Raw genomic sequence first — 6,000 nt, forward strand, 5'->3', positions numbered from 1 at the left:
TTTAATCAGCCGGGCACAGTGGCTCACACCTGTAATTCCAGTGGATCTCTTGAAGTCAGGAGTTTGAGACCAGCCTGGTCAACATGGTGAAACCCTGTCTGTACTAAAAATACAAAAATTAGCCAGGCATGGGGGCATGCTCCTGTAATCCCAGCTACTTGCGAGGCTGAGGCAGGAGAATCGCTTGAACCCTGGAGATGGATATGCAGTGAGCCGAGATCGTGCCACTGCACTCCAGCCTGGGCAACAGAGTGAGACTCTGTCTCAAAAAAAAAAATAATAATCAATGAAGCTAAGAGTTGATATGGAAAAATAAATCAAAATCAAAGCCATTACCTAGACTAAGAACAAAAAGAGAGAATATGTTAATAAAATAAGAAATGAAAGAGAAGACATTACAATTTATTACAGAAGTTTATTTCTTACAGAAATAAACAGAATTATAAGGGACTACTGTGAACAATTATACACTAACCAATTTGACAACTTAGAAGAAATGGTGAAATTACTAGAAATATATAACCTACCAACATTGAATGGAGAATAGAGAGCTTAAAGAGACCGATAACAAATAGAGAATCTAAAGAAGTAATTTTCCAAAACTCCAAAACATAGCCTAGGACCAGATTACTTCATGAGTAAATTCTATCAAACTTTAAAAGAAAATTTAATATAAAACATCCTCAAATTCTTTGAAAAAATAGAAAAAGGAGGTAACACCTTCAGAGTCGTTCTATGAGGCAAGCATCCCCCTGATATCCAAGAAAGAAAATATACTTCCAAGAAGAAAATTATAAGCCAATATCCTTGAGGAATACGGTGTATGAATTAAATCTAAATAAATCTGTTTACAAAGAATCAATTCTCAAAAGAAGTTTTTCAAAATAAAAAAATTAAAAAATTTTCACACTGGATTCTGGATAAAAACTCATTTATAGCCTCTTTGTCAGATATTGTTACTGAAACTTACATTAATTGAGGAGTTTGCTTGAGCAGCAGTTTCTTCATCTGTTGGGAGCTGATATATCTGGATGCCACTGCTAATCAATTCACTCATTATCTTACTCTTAAAAGTCTGTAAATCATTTTTAGAAATTGTGTCTGCTTTGGCAATCAGCGGTATAATGTTCACCTATTAAGAAAAAAGACAAAATCTCAGCATCAAGGATTCCTTGTTCATCCTATAGTTTTTATAGTAAAGCCTTCACAAACTCTGACAACAAATTGTGAAACTAGATAATCACTGGCTGTCATGCCTTTCTTAAAAATTATTTTCCAAAATTATCAATACTTTTGAAGATTCATCTTTTATCTAAATTCAGGTTTACAAGTCTCAACCTTGTTGCTCTTTTAAAAATCCCTTACACCTCTACACATATGGAGTTAGTAAAACGTAAATAGTAGGACGATGTAAATTACTTATTTTCAACTTTCTTATTAAGCTGAGTGATTAAAGACAAATTGAACGACATTTCATCAAAATTATGGAAGAGATTTTGTCTTTCTACTTTTTCCATCACTTTTTCCATCAATTAATCTTAATTAATGTCCCATTTTCACACACTCTTGCCCCACCTAGATGTGTTTGCAGATAGATTTGATTTTGTTTTCCAAAGGCCACCTAAAAAGAATTTTTTTTTTTTTGAGACGGAGTCTTGCTCTGTCACCCAGGCTGGAGTGCAATGGCATGATCTTGGCTCACTGCAACATCCACCTTCCAGGTTTAAGTGAGTCTCTGCCTCAGCCTCCCGAGTAGCTGAGATTACAGGGGCATGCCACCACACCCTGTTGATTTTTGTATTTTTAGTAGAGATGGGGTTTCTCCATGTTGGCCAGGCTGGTCTCGAACCCCTGACCTCAGGTGATCTGCCCACCTCGGCCTCCCAAAGTGCTGGGATTATGGGTATGAGCCACCGCACCCAGCCTGGTTACCACAGTCTAAAGGCTGTGTGTGTGTGTATGTGTGTATGTGTGTGTAAGAGCACTTTGCAAACAAATATACTCATTCTTTTGTAAAAAGATGTAATTTCCACATTGGAAGTTGAATAGTTGCATATTTGAGGTTGAATTTTTACCCACAACGTTTTTTCCTAGTGCTTCAACATGATCACTCCTGTGTTTTGCGTTTGCACTTAAAATAAACTTTTTAGAAAATAATAATATACAAAATTATAAAATGTTTTATTACTGTTAAAATATCTTATTAAATTATAGCTCCACAAAATCAGTATCTGTAATACAGTACAAATATATAAATATAAATTTTAGGCAGACTGCTTTTGTTTTAGATTGCTCAAAGCATATTTTTCAAAAAATCCATGGACAAGCCAGGCACAGTGGCTCACGCCTGTAATCCCAGCACTTTGGCAGCCCGAGGCGGGTGGATCACCTGAGGTCAGGAGTTTGAGACGAGCTTTGCCAACGTGGTGAAGCCCTGTCTCTACTAAAAATGCAAAAATTAGCTGGGCATGGTAGTGGGCACCTGTAGTCCCAGCTACTCAGGAGGTTGAGGCAGGAGAATCACTTAAACCCGGGAGGCGGAGGTTGCAGTGAGCCAAGATCATGCCATTGCACTCCAGCCTGGGCAACAAGAGCAAAACTCTGTCTAAAAAAAAAACATTAGCCAGGTGTGTTGGCAGCACCTGTAGCCCCAGCTTCTCAGGTGGCTAGGGTGGGAGGATCACTTGAGCCCAGGAAGTTGAGGCTGCAGTGAGCCATGATCTGACAAAAAACAAAAACAAAGAAACAAAAACCAAACAAAAACAAAAACTCCATAACCTGACCTCCTCGCTATAAACAAAGCTAGATAGGACATCTCTTTTCTCCCACTGTCCATCACGAGGACTGCCACAGCACTCTGTAAGCTCCCTCATAAAGGCTTTGGACTGATCACCCTGGCATTTTAGTAGTTCGCCCTGTGGAATTCAGCCCCATCTCCGGACCATTTGGGGTACTCCTTTGTGGGAATTCCCCTGCACCGCTTTTGGGGCAGCTCTAGCCAGCCTTGAATTTGACATGACATAACACAGTGATGGTAAATCATTAACATAAAGAAATGGAAACTTTTGGCTGGGCACAGTGGCTCAGGCCTGTAATCCCAACACTGGGAGGCTGAGGCGGGTGGATCACCTGAGGTCATGAGTTCGAGACCAGCCTGGCCAACAGGGTGGAACCCCATCTCTACTAAAAATACAAAAATTAGCCAGGCATGGTGGTAGGTGCCTGTAATCCTAGCTACTTGGGAGACTGAGGGAGGAGAATCCCTTGAACCCGGGAGGTGGAGGTGGCAATGAGCCAAGATCGTGCCACTGCACTTCAGCCTGGGCCACAGAATGAGACTTTGTCTTGAAAAAAAAAGAGAGAGAGAGAAAGAAAGAAAGAAATGGAAACTTTCTATGTCAATAATTCCTCAGGTGTTCAGATTTAAGAGGAAAGGCATTCATTGCAAGGAGAACAGACCAACTTGAAAAAGAAGACAATCAGGGCATGGTGGCTCACACCTGCAATCCCAGCACTTTGGGAGGCTGAGACCAGCAGATTGCTTGAGCCCAGGAGTTCCAGACCCATCTGGACAATATGGCAAGACCCCTCTCTCTACAAAAAATTAAAAATTAGCCAGGCGTGCAGGCACACGCCTGTGGTCCCAGCTACTTGAGGCTGAGGTGGGAGAACTCCTTGAGCCTGGACGATCAAGGCTGCCATGAGCCTGGTTCATGTCACTGCACTCCTGCCTGGGCAACAGAGTGAGATCTTGTCTCAAAGAAAGAGAAAAGAAAAAGACAGTAGCCATATACTCTTGCCTATCCCTTTATATAATGGTTTTGTGAAAATTAGAGATTTTATATTCTGGAAAATGGTTTGATGATAACAGATGAACATGAAATTAAGAGTGTGTATCCCAGCTGAGTGTGGTGGCTCATGCCTGTAATCCCAGCACTTTGGGAGGCTGAAGTGGGCAGGTCACCTGAGTTCAGGAGCTCGAGATCAGCATGAACAACATGGAGAAACCCTGTCTCTACTAAAAGTAAAAATAAAAAAGTAGCCGGGTGTGGTGGTGCATGCCTGTGTCCCAGCTTCTTGGAAGGCTGAGGCAGGCCAGGCGTGGTGGCACAAGCCTGTAATCCCAGCTACTTGGGAGGCTGAGGCAGGAGAATCGCTTGAACCTGGGAGGTGGAGGTTGCAGTGGGCCGAGACTGTGCAACTGCACTCCAGCCTGATCAACAGAGTGAGACTCCATCTCGAAAAAAAAAAAAGTCCTATGCAGTATGAATCCACGTTATATGTATTATACAATATGTAATAAATATTATATATGCATATATAATATAGTACATGGTACATATACTCTATCATTTACATATATGTGTATAAATATTTATATATCTATACAACCACATAAAAGGATAAACATTATATCCTGTCATTTAAAGAATAAACATTTATCCACATAAAAGGATAAACATAATACCAAGTAGTAGTGAACTCTTAATATGTTCCTTAATATACTCAGATACTCTCCTACTCTATGTTCTATATGCCATTTAAGTCTTAAATTTATTTTATACAAAATCATATACTCAAAAGTGTGGATCTAACATGTGTACAATGCAGACAATAAAAATAAATAGGGCCAGGCATAGTGGCTCATGTCTGTAATCCTAGCACTTTGGGAGGCCAAAGCAGGAGGATAACTTTAGGTCACGAGTTTAAGACTAGCCTGGGCAATATAGGGAGATACCATCTTTATCAAAAATAAAATAAAGGCCAAGCGTGGTGGCTCATGCCTGTAATCCCAGCACTTTGGGAGGCCAAGGCAGGCGGATCACCCGAGGTCGGGAGTTCGAGACCAGCCTGACCAACATGGAGAAACCCCATCTCTACTAAAAATACAAAATTAGCCGGGCGTGGTGGCACATGCCTGTAATCCCAGCTACTAGGGGGGCTGAGGCAGGAGACTTGCTTGAACCCAGAAGGCAGAGGTTGCAGTGAGCCAAGATCGCGCCATTGCACTCCAGCCTGGGCAACAAGAGTGAAACTGCATCTCAAAAAAATAAAAATAAAAATAAAATAAAATAAAATAAAAAGTTAGCAGGCCAGGTGCCGTGGCTCAGGCCTGTAATCCCAGAATTTTGGGAGACTGAGGCAGGTGGATCACCTGAGGCAGGAGTTCGAAACCAGCCTGGCCAACATGGTGAAACCCCCTCTCTGCTAAAAATACAAAAATTAGCCAGGCATATTGGCACATGTCTGCAATCCCAGCTACTCAGCAGGCTGAGGCAGGAGAATGGCTTGAACCTGGGAGGCAGAGATTGCAGTGAGCCAAGATTATGCCACTGTACTCCAACCTGGGTGACAAGAGTGAAACTCCACCTCACAGAAACAAACAAACGAAAAACATTAGCCAGGCATGGTGACACATGCCTGTGGTCCCAGCTGCCATGGGGGCTGAGGTAAGAGGATTGCTTGAGCCTGGGAGGTCAAGGCTGCAGTCAGCTATGATTGTGCATCACTACGCTCCAGCCTGGGTGACAGAGTGAGACACTGTCTAAAAAAAAAAAGAAAAGAAAAGAAAAGAAAAATTAAAATAAAAAGAACTTTCATGTACCCATTTCTCAGCTTAGGCTAGAACACAAGCAAGACCTTTATGCTTTCCTTGATTGCAGGTCACCATACCTGCTTGGAAGTCTCTGCTATACTGAAATTTGCATTAACTCTCTTGCTTATGTTTATTCATTTTCTATGGTGGTTACTAAAACACGTAACATAAGGGCTATCCTCTTAAATTTGTAAGTGTACATTACAATATTTTTAACTATAAGCACAGTGTTGCACAGCAGACCTCTGGAACTTTTCAATCTTGCATAATTGAAACTTTATACTCATTGAACAGCAACTTCATTTTCCTCCACCCGCCCCCAGCCCCTGGTAACCAGCATTCTACTTTCTACTTCAATGGGTTTGGCAACCTTAGATACCTCAGATTGGTGGAATTAGGCTATG

At 41.4% G+C, this 6,000-nt stretch overlaps 1 pseudogene; it reads right to left on the reverse strand.

Moving 5' to 3' along the window:
• The window catches only part of LOC117980983 (septin-14-like), a 44,089-nt pseudogene extending 42,839 nt beyond the window's left edge, over window positions 1–1,250 (reverse strand).
• Between the last annotated feature and the right edge of the window lie 4,750 nt (window positions 1,251–6,000).

This window comes from Pan paniscus, chromosome 6, assembly GCF_029289425.2.
Source record: "Pan paniscus chromosome 6, NHGRI_mPanPan1-v2.0_pri, whole genome shotgun sequence".
NCBI classification, from domain to species: domain Eukaryota; kingdom Metazoa; phylum Chordata; class Mammalia; order Primates; family Hominidae; genus Pan; species Pan paniscus.